This window comes from Bactrocera latifrons, unplaced genomic scaffold, assembly GCF_001853355.1.
Source record: "Bactrocera latifrons isolate USDA-ARS-PBARC rearing strain unplaced genomic scaffold, ASM185335v1 scaffold_22, whole genome shotgun sequence".
Lineage (NCBI taxonomy): Eukaryota > Metazoa > Arthropoda > Insecta > Diptera > Tephritidae > Bactrocera > Bactrocera latifrons.
The window spans coordinates 1,203,067-1,217,247 of NW_017535741.1; the positions used below are offsets into that span (position 1 = coordinate 1,203,067).

The 14,181-nt window shown below is 36.8% G+C and overlaps 1 protein-coding gene across 1 annotated transcript in view; it reads left to right on the top strand.

Annotated features, from left to right (window-relative positions):
• Nucleotides 1-4,889: 4,889 nt before the first annotated feature.
• The window catches only part of LOC108968544 (protein bicaudal C), a gene marked incomplete in the record, with an annotated part of 334,273 nt that continues 324,981 nt past the window's right edge, over nt 4,890-14,181 (top strand). The window contains 1 exon segment of the mRNA XM_018932638.1: nt 4,890-4,984.

Here is a 14,181-nt window from a genome sequence, read left to right on the forward strand (position 1 = left end):
TATTGATGAAGATGGTATCAGACCATCAAATGATAAAGTAAGGTCCGTTCAGTCATTTCCACTACCACATGATAAGAAATCACTTCAAAGATTTTTGGGCCTTACCTCATACTTTAGACGCTTTATAGAAGGATATGCGGTGGTTGCGAGGCCATTAAGTGATTTACTAAGAAAAAACGTCGATTTTCAATTCAAAGAAGAGCAGACAATTGCATTTCATCAGCTTAAGTTATCTCTTATAAGTGCACCAGTTTTGAAGCTTTATAATCCTAGTGCTCAAACTGAGATACACACAGACGCTAGTATGCACGGCTATGGAGGTGTTCTTTTACAGAAAGACGTAGACGACCAGCAATTTCATCCCATACAATTTATGAGTCGCAAAACTAGATCCGAAGAGCAAAAATACCATTCGTATGAGCTTGAAGTTCTTGCGATCATAGAAGCGTTGAAGAAGTGGAGAATATACGTTATAGRCAAAAAATTTAAAATAGTRAGTGACYGCAATGCGTTTACTTTAACTATGAAGAAGAAAGAAGTACCTTTAAGAGTCGCTCGTTGGGCTATGTACCTTCAGGACTTCGACTACGAAATTGAGCATAGACCTGGTACGAAAATGAAACACGTTGATGCTCTTAGCCGAATGACATCAATGCTGTTAGAAGATTCGCTGAGTTTTCGTTTACGGCAAGCACAGCAAAGTGATGATTGGGTAAATGCGGTAACTAGAGTTTTAGAAAGCAGTAYATACGAAGATTTTTATTTGAAAAACGGTATTCTGTATAAGGACCCAGTAAAAGAGTTAGTGGTGGTACCGCAAACAATGGAAGAAGAAATAATTCGAACAGCGCATAGTCAGGGGCACTGGTCAGCAAAAAAGACTCAGGATTATGTTGAAAAATCTTTCTATATTCCACAAATAGCACCAAAGATTGTGAAAATAGTGAAAAGTTGCATTGAATGCATTATTGGAGAAGCGAAGGTAGGGAAAAAGGAAGGGCTACTCTCTCCTATAAATAAAGAAGATAGGCCGCTAGCGACGTATCATATAGATCATATAGGCCCAATGGAACGGACCCATAAAAAGTACAATCACTTGCTAGTAGTGGTTGACGCGTTCAGCAAGTTTGTTTGGTTTTACCCTACTAGGAGTACAAACAGCGCATCCGTTATAGAAAGCCTAGAAAAGCAATCTTCCATATTTGGTAACCCTAAAAGGATTGTAACAGACAGGGGAACGGCTTTTACAGCCAAAAGCTTCGTTGATTATTGCAACAGAGAAGGAATACAACATCTACTCATTGCAACCGGCGTTCCACGTGGAAATGGGCAAGTAGAGCGTATAAATCGTGTCGTAATACAATTGTTAACTAAATTATGTCACAATAATCCGGCTAACTGGTACAAGCATGTTGAGAAAGTACAACGGCTGATAAATAACACACCTCCAAGAAGTACAAACTTTACACCCTTTAGAATATTAACAGGGCTTGAAATGCGCACATCTGAGGAGGTCGAGCTTCGTAAATTACTAGAAGAGTCCATGCTTAAGGAACTGCATGAAGATCGTGAAAATGTTAGGAGTCAGGTCGTGGAGAATATCTCCAAAATTCAAGAAGAGAACAGAAAAACTTTTAATGCCAAACGCAAACCAGAAGTAGAATATAATGTCGGTGACTTGGTAGCAATCAAGAGGACMCAGTATGGTGCAGGTCTTAAAATTAAGGCAAAGTACTTAGGGCCGTATTCAATAATTCAACGACTTCCACATGGAAGATACTCAGTCGAGAAGGTAGGTGACCACGAGGGTCCACATAAGACAATATCTGTTGCGGAATATATGAAGTCTTGGAATCCTTCGTTCGGGTCGAACGACGTATCAGGACGGCCGAATGTAGGAATGGCTTACGGAAGAACGACACGTAGTGGACKTAACTACTGAATACTTAAAAATACATCCCTACTTACTTGACACACAGAATACGAACTGGACGGATTGAACGAAGCGTGCGCTTGACTAGAGACGAACAGGACAGTTGAATTTTAAACCTCAATAAAGCAACATCAATTTGTATTAAACTAAGTTAATTAATATTAAAAACCCCTCTTTTATTTAAAACTTCCACATTTATACATATTTGATCAGCGACAATTGAATATCTAGATAAATTAATAAATTGAAAATTTTCGGCCGCATATTTAACAAACCGCACTTGCAATTTAATACCAACGCACACATGCACTCGTGTGCACCGTAATATTCACTATCACACCCATAATCAGCATTCGCGCCACCATATACGCCACTTCATGCGGGCACTTTTGGTTTCGAATAGCAATTTTCACGCACATGTGGTTTATGAATACATTTGCATATGTTTATCTACCTGCAATTGGAATTTGACGCTGTTTATTATTTCGTGTTTTTGTCCTCTTTCTGGATTGTAAATACACACCGTATTATTGCATATTTTTTGTGTAGTCGACCGTGAAGTTGATGATACCGAAATTATGTTCGCCAAATTCCACGTGTGATTGTAACGGTGTCATCGGTGTGTGCGAATACGCGTGCACTTTTAAATAATTGATAGTTGAATGTACTTTCAGCGAATAATGGCGCGAGTTGAATGCGCAGCGTATGATACTGTTTTCAAACAGTTGATTATTTCGTAGTTATTCACAAATTTGTGGCTCATCATTTCCATACTTAATCACAACTACTGTTGATGCAAATTATGTGTATAAATGAGCATTGCAGATTTCGAAGCTCATAGATTTAAACAGTAATACTTTGTTATTCATACAAATACTTTTGTGTGCAATACAACCATGTTTTTCTATTATTTGTTTGCAGATTTAATGCTTTTTAATAAACATGAAATTAATAGCTAGTAATTATGTTTTTCTCCTTTCATTTTTTAAGTTGACATAATAAAAGCAAAAGTAGGCTCGTGAGGCTCGCATAGACTTGATTTGGTTCCCTACGATGTCAAATAGAGTGCAAATATAGCCATTATTCAGAATCCCATAATTTGACGTGAATTTCAATAGGTCTTGCGGCTTTACTTTCGACGTCTCTTTTATCCAGTGTGTAACACACACTATTAACATGTCACATACTAAAAAAATGTTCTCTGGATTTCATAAAGTACCTCACATTCAATTGCCAATCATATGGAGTAAAGTCACTCGGATGTTCCAAAATATTTAAGATTAGTTATTAGGAGCGTAGGCCAAGTTTTCACCCAATTCTATTTATTTTGGGTACAACGATACACTGTTATGAGTATATCTTGCTCTATATGGAAGCTCAGTGAAGAATTGATCTCTGTGATATAGGAATGTGAGAAGAAAATCTTTTGGGCGGGTATCGAAATATGTGATTTCACAGAGCACTTATATACCATCTTGGTTGTAAAACTACATGTCTCTGATATATTTCGTCATTGATTTATCCCACCTTTAATAGGTCTTAACAGTCCCGTTATATGGGGAGTGGATGGGGTTCTAACGATTTCATCCATTTTACAGTGTGGATAGGGGTGCTAAAGAGATATGTGGTGAGCAAATTCGGTAATTACAGCTTAAGTGGCTTAGGAGATATGTACATTAAACCAATTAGAAGGCGGACTGACGCCCACTTTTTGAAAGTTTTATCCTACATCTACACCTTGCTACTGCTATTACAGGTCTATATCATAATTTAGTGTTATGCGTTTTCGATTAACGACGTTTTGCTGTCCTCTACAAACTCTTTCTCCGTCTTTTGCCAGGTAACTCGTGTACCAAGTGCCATCAAGATACCTTTATTTTTGCTCATGGTACAGCTTGCATGGAGGGACGGATAGAGAGACAGTCACCCCGATTTCTGATAATTTTCTTATATATAATATAACTCAATAACTGTCTCGACTTAGGTGATACACGTTGCAAGAGTGTAAAAATGAGGCAGCTTAAAGTGCGAGTATTAAAAAACTTATAACTAAATACATTTAGGTTATTTCGTATAATAATTTAATTCGCATTGAGTTTTAACAATTTTCCCTTGTATTTTATTTCCAGAAATATAAAAATATTTCATCCATTCTACATTGAACTCCCTCGTGATTACTTCCAATAATTGAAAGGTAGTAATTCGGTGCGATTACAGTAATTCAATTCAGCTGAGTAAGTAGAAAATGTGGCAAATTGTTTGGTTGCAAAAAAGCACTACGAATATCAATAAACTGCATGTCTCCAAAGGCAATGAAATGTAAATAGATACACGATGCAGATAGAAGCACTGCAAGATGGCTTGTTGCAAGTAAATGGACCGAGTTGAGAAAATGCCGGAGCTGTCTTGCCATACGCTCATGCAAATATTGTTGTTCTTGTTGTGCATTGAAAAGTACTTAGAAGAAGGTAATGTGCGTAGTTACTTTATCAGAGTTGCCTTTGTGTGAAATGTGTAGGTGTGTGGTTGGACGGACGGACGGATGGGCGATATAGTGAAACTGCTTCGAGTATTAACTGTGAAATAGTTGTGCAAAGTGCAAAGTGCTGCGGTAAATAATATTTTAAAGTTCATGCAAAGTGAAAAAGAAAGCGCTTACGGCGAAGGTGTAGAAAGTGATAAAATATGTGGAAAGTGGTGTGCAACAAGAAAGTAGGTTAAGTAAAATAAAGTAGAATTAAAGTGGTTCAATAAAAAGTGCGTGTGTTGGCAAAGCTTAATTAGAGTATTCTATAAAAAGCAAGTGTTAAAATTATAATTTATATTTTTATATAAGGTTTGTGAAGTAAATAAAAATGTGAGAAAAAATTAAAAAATAAAATAAAATATAAAATATAATTAATGCGTTAAAATAGTGCAAAAAATGAAATAAGTGCTAATAAAAAATATAAAGTGAGAGAAAAGTGAAGTGTCACCCGTGCATTAGTGAATAAAGGCAACACAACGATGGAAGCGTATATCTCCTGCCGGTCATAATTTTCAATTAAAAAGGTAAGTGCGTGCTTTTTTTTCCTTTTTGAAACATTATTCTTTATGGAATTCGGTGTAAAATATTTATATATATTTATGTTTTAAAAAAACTTTATGAAAGAAACGGTTATTTACTCTTAGTTGAGAGAGCAAGGGGAGGACCTCTTTATTCTATAGGTTGCGGCAGTATAAAAAACGAATGTGAAAATAAATAAATGAATCCATCGCTACAACACTGAATCCACTGCTATAAGTAATTTTCATAGGCTAATCTTGAAGACAATTTTACTCCAATAAAATAATTCTGCATTGACCTAAAGAAATAGTAGTCCGATTGTGCAAGGTTAGGGCTATATGGTGGATGTATCCAAACTTCCCAGGAAAGCTCTCCCAGTTTTTGCTGAGTCAACAAAGATATGTGTGGTCTAGTTTTGCCAGGATGAAATAACAATTCTATTGATTAGTTCTTTTCGTTTTTTTTTCGATTGCTTGTTTCAATTGCATCAGTTGTTGCAAGTAAAATGTAGAATCAATCGTTCCATCAGGCTGAAGCAGCTCATACTGGATGATTCCCTTCTAAGTCCATCAAACACTCAGCGTAACCTTTCGAGGCATCAATCCTGGCTTTGCGACCATTTGTTGAGCGTCGCCACGCTTGAACGATGATCTTTTTGCACATTATTGTCGTATTTGATCCACTTTTCGTCTCATGCAACCATTCTCTTCATAAATGGTTCGCTTATAATTCGTTTCAACAAAAAATCGCAGATCTTAATCCGGTCCATTAAATTTTTACAGACAATTTATGTGGTACCCCAACATCGAGATTCCATGTGATTGGTAGAACGGGAGATATACGACTGCAACGACATCTATTGACAAAATATGAAAAGACTTCTTCGACTACCAATAGTAAGTTACACCAGGACGTCGTTTTTTCGTACTTGTTTTTTAGTTTTTAATTACAGTTTTTTTATATTAGCATAATTTTATTAAATGTCCACATTCAATACAATTCAAACAAGTAAATGCGTTTATGGACTTGGAGAAAGCAAAAAGAGTTGATACATTAACTTAACTTGCTATCTAATACCCATTTACTTTTTACATCGAAAACAGTAAAGGCATACGATTTCGATTGAACGAACACTTTGTTCAACCGCAACAGACATATTGAGGTTCACTGCAAGATTTTCGCATTGCGTTGCACAAATAAAACTAGGGCTTGTAGGAAAGTGTGACTCACGTGAATAATTTAAAGCGAAGTCAGTAAGCAAGTAGAGGTAAACAGTTTGCCAGTTTTATCTAATAAAGTTTTTTCTCAAGATAATATAAAAAAAAAAAAACTATGAGAAAAAAAGTAAGACTTTTAAAATTCTTAATTTATGTTTCAAAATCTGTGTTATCAAAAACCAAGAGTTGTCGGCACATAATTTCGGCTTTTTGCAAATAGCTTCGCGCAAACGACACATAATACTCAAATATTTCTTGTTGACAGTTTGGCCGGTCGGAAGGAATTCGGAGTGCATTACATCTCGATAATCGAAGAAAAAAGTCAACATAACGTTATTTTTTACCTAATTTGACATGGTTTTCTTTTCTTCGGGTCACCTTTGCTACGATATCGGTCGATTGGTCGTGTGTTTCCGGGTCTTAAGCATGGATCCAAGACTCATCAGTAATAATACATTTTCGAACAAATTGAGTGATTTTGCAACCGTGGTTTAGAATCGTGGTTTTGCTTTTCTTAGACCCAATTGATCTTTCAAAATGGTTTACAGTGATGCTCTAGATATTTTAACGATGCCAGTAAGATCTCTGACCGTTAGTCGTCGATTCTCAAGCAGCAATTTCTTTATTTTATTGACATGTTGATCCTCAGTTGATATAATTGGCCGTTCTCGACGTATTTCGTCATCAACGCCTGGGACGCGTAATTTGTATCAATAAATTATATGTACTTCCTCGCGACAAACAATTTTGACCGAAGGCCTTTTGCAATATTCTGAACCTTTCGACACAAGAAATTTGATTCCGAACACAAACTTTAATGGATTTCTTTGTAAAATAATTCCACTAATGGTAAAAGTCGCCCAATGCACTTTATGTACTTCAGAAACGCAAGCGAATACTAAATACTAATGTTTATTTTGATGTGACATTTGGCACATATGTCACTGGCAGTCATACAAACCTAGTACACAAATATTTCGATGAATGAGTTTTTGTGTTAAAAAGGCTTACTATTTTTTGCCCACAGTATATTTCGTTCTAAATCTTTTTCCGACCAGGCTTTTGTCATCTCCTCTAACGCAACTGGCGTTATCTTGTTCGCTGGAGCTTAATCCACAGAGTATGTTAACCACTAGTGCCTAGCAGCATATGCCAGAAAAGGCAATGATATGAAAACGAGTAGCTGTAAAGTAGTCCAAATAATTGTTAGCCATTTCGTATTAAGTGTTTCGAAATTCTTGTTGTTTCTTTGTGAGCGGTAGGTCGCTCGTTTATGTGATGTCCGTATTCATTGCAAATTACTGTTAGATTAGTCCAAATACTTGAGCGCAGTTTGAGTGCAATCGACTTGTGATGGGGTGTAAGGAGGTTCTAAACGATATCATCATTTTATTCACTGGTGTTTGCATAGATTTTTGATTTTTTTCAAACTTCTGTTTAGGTTAGTTTGTAATTTTTAGGAATGTAAATGAACTTAATTAATCAGAGCCTTAAAGGATATTTATAAAAGTAATAAATATATGATTTAATTTCCGATAAGCGTACTATGTTGGTTAACTTTATTAATACCGTCTCTGAAATAATTATATTCCGCGGTATCTATATTTAAAGGTTCTTAAGTTCTTGGTAGCGCATTTATTATTTAATTATGATTTTTGCCATACTCTGTGTTTGATTTTTTTTTTATATTTTTATTTAGTCCTCTCTTTTTTACTAAGCGATATAAAATAGTTGTTGTTGACGAAAAAAATGTCTGTATGTTTGTTTGTTTGTTAAATGTGCTTTTTCTGCACGTTTCGCTGTACTTTAATAAGCTTTCTCATTTACAACAACGCGGTGCTTTTTGCATGATTTTACGCGATTTTAATACACAGCAGTGGCGCCATGGCATCCGCGCTGGCAACAGGATAATAAAATAATAAACTTATTGTATTGTAGTGACAGCAATGAACAGAATTCGCTGCTGGCTGGTGCCCGACCACAGTCACATAGTCATTTACTCACTGATTTTCAGTGCAGAGAAAAACACTTCGCTGCGTCGCACGCTGCCGCCTGTTGCTGGGCTACACATTAACGCCGCGCTGTGCGTTACACCGCCATGCATTCTTGTATGTATATAGTATGCTCTCATGCAGACAGACACACATATGTATATATACGTGGTTTCTTATCTCATTTTGCGCCCGTAAATCTGTTCTCGCTGGGTGCCGCGTTGCCTCCTGCGGCGGCTCAACTACACTGGCTGGCACTTTCTTCGTCTTCCTCGCTGCTTCGTTTGCATACATTTATGGCATTGTAAAAAATCTATACAGAAAATTCGAGGTGTCTTACAGAATACAGCTTTATGAAGGGCAACAATTTATCCTTTGTATACTATTGCTTAAAATAATGAGTAACTCTTAAATGTGTTATTATTACTTTGATTTTTCCCTAAAGGTGCGCCGAAAATAACAAGTGATGATTTTTTCCAACACTACAGGGGTGTCTTAAATATTTTTGGCATAAGAGAACAAAAACAAATATTAATCATTGAAAATCGCTGTGTTTTTTTTTTTTGTCAAAATATTCTCCATTACAATCTATCCACTTTCGCTTGCGTTTGAGTCAATTGTCGAGGCACTTTTGATAGTTTGATTGAGATATCTCCAAAAGATGCGTTCTGAAAGCATAAACCGTCTTTTCAATTGTCGAAAAACGTTAACATCTTAATTTATTCTTCTCGTACGGGTATAAAAAGAAGTCATTCGGTGCTAAGTCAAGACTATACGGAGGAAGACTCAACAAATCGATGTTTCGAGCGCTCAAAAAAGCGGTTGTCTCAGTCGATGTTTGACGGCTCACTTTGTCTTAGTGGGATCCGTTTTCGCCGGTTGGTTTTCCTGATCTCTTCAAAGACAAATGGTAAGCAAATGTTGTGTTCTACGGTTCTGCGTTGTTGTGTCCTTTCCAAAAAAAAAAAAAAAAAAGGCAGCCATTTGCTTTCATGTGTTTCGTGAAAACATTTTGTTGCCGATAGCTTCAATAGTTTCGGGAACAACAATTGGTTTTGTACAACCTTCATGAAAATCCTCTTGTAGTGATCTATGACCCCGTCTAAATACACCATTCAATCGATAAATATTGATGCTTGAGAAATCTTAATCGACAAAAATTGAATTACAGTAGACGAGACGAATATTTTAAGTTACTGTATACGTTACGAGTAGCGCACGTATGTCAAAACGTTCTGAGTATGAACAATATCAAATATATCAAAATTAACGATAAAGTTGTGACTGTCCAGGTTGCAACTCTAGGGTTGCCAGATCCCGAAATATGAAATGAAACCTACATACCGCTGATTTTAAGTAATTCATACGCGATGGAGTTCTTATAAGGGAAATTATATGCTTAAGGAATCGTTTTGTATCAATTTGGAGTGATTAGGTTTCAGTTTTCTGGAATTACGGTTTTTTTGTACTGGATTATAGGCTGATTTCTTCGAACTTGGTTAGCTACATTGCTCAAAATTTAAGTCGGTCCAATAGCGGCAATCCAAAACTTCCGGAGGGCTTTTATTTTCGAATGGTTATTAAGATTCACTTATAAGTGAGACTCCACAAAATCTTAATATAAGTAAATACCAACAACAAACCCTGCAAACATGTCAAAACAAAGAGACATTCCCAACATATTCAAATAAGTGAGTTCATGCTCCACTTCACATATTATGGTACCTGTGGCAGAGTTAATACATGAGTTATTTACGAGTATGAATGCGCTTATGTTTATATAAAAGCGCTGCGTGAATTTGACAAAAGTAAGAATATTAAAATTGTGGTAACGGCACTAAATTATGAAGTCTACACCTAGGCGCGCTAAAATGCACCATAAAAAGATGCTAAGAAAGCAATAATAAATAAACAAGGAAGAAAGGATGTGACACACACTTTGCTAGGTAATAATGTGCAAATACGAAGTATATGGCTTGGAAAAGTTTCCGTTGCGTGCAAATGAAAAGAATATTTCTCGATTGGTGGCACACAAGCGCAAAGCACTCGTCTCCCGGGCAAAGTTTGGCAGTATGCAAAGTTAAATACTCATTTGCGTTGAAATATGTGTCACTTTAGCTGCGCACCGCTGAGATTTTTATGGGTTCACTTGAGCCATATTACGCACAACGACAAATGCAAAAGTCTAATAATAACCATAGAAATGGCTGCATTTATGCAAGAATACTTTGAGCACGCAGACACATATTTTACATGTTGTTTGTGTTGTACATTGTAGACAATTTCCACATAAAAGTCGCCACAATTTTCCAAACTACAAAAGCTTACTTTGCACTCTGCTTTAAAAATGCGTATAAATTTTCTATGCTAGCCGCTACATTACAACAACAAGCACTAACTATATTATCACTTGGCTTATAAAGCACTTAACGACGGGAAAGGGTGAAGGAGCGAAGGCGCTACTTTGGAAAATAGAGTAGAAATTAAATTACTCCCAAGTGACTACTAAATAAATTAAGTCCTAATTAATGGCCATTAACAATCACCCGCTAACAGCGCCACAGCATAGGGTTACATCCCGAAAAAACGAGTAGAAGCTGCGAAGAAGCCGAAACCACAACAGGAAGACGCAAGGCGGCAAGCATTTTTGCACACAGCGTGCAAAATGGCAAATTTATTATTGTTGTTGAGCAAAGGCGGTGCATACGACACATTTGCTGTGCCACAACAAAATCAACAACAACAACTACATTAAATTCTGCACAACTAATGTGGCCAAGTAATAATTGCCACACTCTTTTAAGGTGGTCAGAGCTGCTGGCAAGCAAGGAATGCATAAAGCCAATGTGAATTAACGCGCTGACCCATGACCTGGCGCACTGCCCTCGTACAAATAAGTGGAGAGGAGCAGATGCCATATAAATTTATTGTAGAACTATGCCATACTATTGCAGGGACATAAGTTACACGGCATGTACCGAAGTAGCAGAGAAGGCTTTAATAAAGATATATAAATAATATTTTCACAGAAGAGGCGCCAAATAAGATAACAAGCTGTATTTTTTAAGGAGTTATGGCATGCTATAAGCGTGGTACATAAATATACACAAAATTTGTACCTACTTGTATGTTTTCCAAAGCTCTGAGTTAATGCGCCAAAAATTACACTTCAATTAGCGTGACGCGTAATTTTGCTCTCGCCTCGAAAGCACAAAAATTAGTTCCCGTTTCACTCACTCCTCAACTTATTTTAAATTGCCTGCTAATTTGTTTACCATAATTTTTTCGACAGCCATACGGCAATAGCTTCCGGGAGCATTCAAAATGAAATAAAACACTCAAAATGAAACGTGTTACAAGCGCAATTTCACGCTACGTTTGTCGTTGTCGCTAATGAAGTTTCATTTGAGGAGGCAGTGAATCTTCTGAGGACTTCGCACAATCATACCGATTTTCCTCTCTTCTGAAGAGAGTTTATGGCACACCGCCTTATGCCGCCCACTTCCAACTTTGTCACCCAAAATAAAATGTATGGCGCATAAAAACACATAAATAATAAATACACCCCCGGACTACACTCATAAAACAAATACATTTATTTAATTACCAGCCAGCGTTGAAACGGTGTCCCTAACGAGAGTGTATAAGTGGCAGCGCCAAAAGGTAGGCAACATGATTTGTTTCCTGAATGCTTATGGTGCTTGAATGCGTGCTATTGCGCATATTTCTCCATTGTGTGCGATTGTTTGTCTAATTTTTGCCTTTTACGGTTGTGTGTGGTAGCGTTTAAGGCGCCGTTAAATATTAATATTAATTTCATGCTTGATTGCGCCTTTATGTATGCTTATAGTTTGATGTAATTCCTTCTTAGTTTGACTAATGTGCCGATTAAAATATTTCATAAACAATGGCGGTCTAGAGAAAGCGTGTGTTGGGTGAAAAATTACAAGAAACAGCTGCGCACAAATATCTTGTGACGAGAATCTATTTTAATGTTAAGCCTAATTGAAAATTGTGGTATGAGTGGCTTTTCTGCCTTTTTTCATGTCTACAGAAATATTCATTTAATTTCAGCTTATATAGGGGTTTCCACTAAGAGTTTTATGATTTCTTAAAACAAAAATAATAATAACACACTAAAGAAATTCAAATGTGTTTTATTTAATGTGAGGTGCAATCGAGACAATTAAGTTTTGAATATAACATCATTAAAATAGCCTCCACGACTTCTTTTTCAAGAACGAATTCGATAAACCCAATTTTCGAGCACCTTTTACACTGAGTCAAATCGTATGTCATCAATTGCATGTTCAATGTTGATTTCTAAAGCTTGAGGATAGTGTGGTTTATTGCTAAAGACCAATGACTTCAAGTAATCCGACAAGAACTAGTCTACTGGTGATTTACACCAAATAATCAAATTATTTACGATTTCGAAGTTATGACTGTCAACAGTAACGTGGGAGCTTAGTCGCGAGTGCCACGACTGTTTGTTTGATGATAGGAGATATATTGTCTTGCCCTCGTTCACTACCAGACCTTGAATATTGTGTAAAGAAAATAACATTCGAAATTTCCAACGAGTTTTATCGGTTTATAGAGAGTAAAGCTTGAAAATACATTTTTTAATAGTTTTATTAATTATTTAGTTTTTACGCCTCGAGATTTTTAATAAAAACAAACTGTCTTCTACAAACGGATACAAAAATATCAGATTTCTTACTGCATTACAAAAAAAAAAAAAAAAAAAGAAACATAGTAATAACGAGTGGCCATCAAAATAGAAGCCAAAAAAAATATGACTGATATGGAGTTTATTATGACGTAGTTTGACACACCACTAGTTCATCTGTTGCTATACCGCAAGAACACAATTCTCCAGACAAGTTTCTTTTCCTCTGTTACGCAACAATGCCCGGAACTTTTTCTCAATGTTTCAACTGTAACTGTGCAGTGTTTGAAAATATTACTGTGTATTTTAACGCATTACTGGAGTATTTGACGTTCTGCACGTGCTCTTCACGCATTGCCAACGAGTCTGCTCAAAGTGCCTTTCCGTTTCCTGCGAAGGCGGCCAACATTTTTGCACACTCACCCAATAGGTCTGCCATGTGTGTTGTGTTGTCATCGCCTGAAAAATTTCGATTGCAACTCCTTTCCCAACAGCCACCGAAAATGTTCTGACCGTTAGCGGCAGGGAACGAATACAATATACCCCATGGAAAGCATTCGCTAGCTGCCACCAATGCAACCAATACGGGTACCCTGTTGTTGTGGCATTTCTGTCATTCCGAAAATAAAAATGTGCAAGCACTAGCTGACGGTGCCACACACATACATACGTACAGTTATAAGCACTTATTTACTTATAACATTACAGTGACGCAAGTACGCTTTGCCGACGAGCTGCCACGGACGCGCTTGTACCCAGGCATGCGCTTACAACACGCTCCTACGCTTTGGACTTTCAGAAGAATGAATGCAATGTGAGTCCAATTGCAACATCGTCCACACTTTCAATTAATGTGGCACGTGACAAAGTCAAAAGTGCCTGCATTTGCTGGGCAGCTGGCTGCTGTTGTGTCCATTGTTCGCTTTTTTATACTTAAGTTGCTGCCTGAGCAAAGTTCTTGCTTGCAATTTCAATTTTCGCTATAAATACACGTCCAGGCGTGGGTCTGCAGTTGTGCGCAAATGCAGTTACTGCTGTACCTAGCATATAAATATGAAGCGTTAGATAACATTTCAACAGAAACGAGGGTTTTAGTTCTCGGAATATATATTAATTTTTATTAGCAACCAAGGAATCAAATTTAACGACAATCTATGAAAAGTTTAATTCCCATTACAAATTTAGGTCCAGAAACCAGTTCGGTTGAACAGATCCGAGGGATTAAGGGTTCGTTAAAGACTTTCCTCCTTTAAGCGAGTGAATATGAGTTTAGTCCAAGCAGCTTTGTTAAGATCAAAATACAGAGAGCCTGTATTAATCCC